General features: G+C 46.5%; 1 long non-coding RNA gene across 1 annotated transcript; it reads left to right on the top strand.

Annotated features, from left to right (window-relative positions):
• The first annotated feature begins 32 nt into the window (after positions 1-32).
• LOC109365010 lies at positions 33-1,694 on the top strand. The gene is made up of 3 exons (XR_002110737.2): positions 33-627; positions 1,444-1,494; positions 1,607-1,694. It is a non-coding gene; the product is annotated as an uncharacterized LOC109365010 (long non-coding RNA).
• The last annotated feature ends 169 nt before the right edge of the window (positions 1,695-1,863 follow it).

Here is a 1,863-nt window from a genome sequence, read left to right as displayed (position 1 = left end):
ACCATTCCTCCTCTAATACAGGGGAACCCAATTTTCACTTCCTCTCTCCGTTCCCCTCCCATACAACTCCTGCCTCCCAGATGTTCTCTACGATTATACGGATATCTCCGCAGTTCCTCCCCTGCAGTGTTACGGCGGTAAAAGCTCCGCACTCCCCGCACTAATCCAACAGTTCCCCCCCGCTCCGTTCCCGCACTTGGTACGGTCCGAACTGCCTCGCACGAAAGGGCAGCAACGCACAGAGTCCGGTGTCTCGCTCTGATTGGCCCGCCCGCGCGGAGCTCAGCCTATCAGAAATGCCCTCGCTTTCCCTCTTGCTTTTGATTGGTTGTCACCACCCTCACGTCCCACCTTCACACGTTTGACAGACAGCAAAGCGTGAGGCGGAGGGGTAGAGCAGGTGGCTTCACTTTTCCGCGCTTCTGATTGGTCGCCGAGGCGGGCAAGAGGTCAATAGAAGGTGGTGCTCACTGAGGGGGCGGGGCTAACTATCGTCCCGCCCACCGCGCTGAGGAGAGGGCGGGGGGTGGAAAAAGGCGGGAAGGGCGGCTGGGAGTTTCTGTGTGGCTCTGAGGAAAATTGGCTTTTTTCCTCCGTTTTCTGAGGGAAAAAATGGGTCGTCACGAGGTAAAGTTCCCTCAGTGCCCTTTTGGGGGTGGAAGGAGTCATTGGGGCCTTTTTGTGGTGTTTTTGAGTGGGATTTGGGGGTGAAAAGGGTGAGAAACGGCACTGCTCTGTGAGGGGGAAGAAATAATACTGTAGTTTTATTTCTTTTTCTGTTAGGAAACGTAATTTTTGTGGAAATTATGCTTTTTTTCCTGTCATTTTCTGTCAATTGTGGGAAAATAACGCTTTTTTTTGCTTCATTTTCTGCCAGAAACTGTGAATTATGTGGAAATAATGCCTTTTTCCCCTTTTTCTATCAGAAATCATAAAATATGGGAAATTAGTCCTTTCTCCCTGTTTTCTGTCTGGAAATGTGAAATTATGTGCAAATAACCCCTATTTTCTCTCAGGAAAATTCTTCCAGCGAGCAGCGAGGGCCCCTCAGCAGTGCTCTGAAATAAGGACCCCAAACTCTGATTTTCTCACTTTTTTTTCTCAGCTTTTGGTGGATTTTTCACTCTTTTTGCCCACTCTCACGAGGGCGGTGGGCACCTCGTTTATTTGAGTGGAAAAAGGAGAAAACTTGCAGATTTTTGGTCATTTTCCCCTTTTTATGGTCACAAACAGAGGAAATTCCCCTCCTACGAAGGAGAAAAGTTTTCTTTTCAGCACTTCAACCCCAATAGTGGCTCTTTTATTGGTTATCATTTCTCCCCATTGCGTTGGCTTTTACCTCTTTGCTTCTTCAGTGTCAATAATTACATTTCCTTATCCCCATCTCAACCAGTAAAACCAAACTTAAGTGCTTTATTTACCCCTTTTTTGCTTTTATTTCAGCTCCTGCACCCAACGGATGGCATCAATCAGGGCCCTTTGGATCCTTATGAGGTTGACATCCCCTTCTAATATGAAAACATCTCAATTTCAGCATTAATACTTTTTTTAACTCCTTTGTAACCAAGTTCCTTCATTTTAACTGAATTCCTTCCTTTTAACGCAGATTTAAGTGTCTGAAAGCAGATTTTATCCCTTTGGAAGCACAGATCTCAGCTCCGCCTTCACAGCACTTTGGATCCTTTCACTTTTTGCTACAAATATGTGTATAAATGTTGCCTTTTTCACCTTAAATGTCCTCCTCAGGTGCATTTTGAGGCATTTTAGGGGGTTTTAATGGGTGTTGAGCTCGTTAGAGCTGACTGGGGAGGGGGGGGGGTGTCCATTGTTGGTGGGGGTATAGATGGTGACGCAAAGTTTTGG

Source organism: Meleagris gallopavo, unplaced genomic scaffold (genome assembly GCF_000146605.3).
Source record: "Meleagris gallopavo isolate NT-WF06-2002-E0010 breed Aviagen turkey brand Nicholas breeding stock unplaced genomic scaffold, Turkey_5.1 ChrUn_random_7180001950555, whole genome shotgun sequence".
Taxonomy (NCBI): Eukaryota; Metazoa; Chordata; class Aves; order Galliformes; family Phasianidae; genus Meleagris; species Meleagris gallopavo.
Note: the sequence above shows the minus strand (reverse complement) of the source record. Positions and strands in the feature narration are given on the sequence as shown.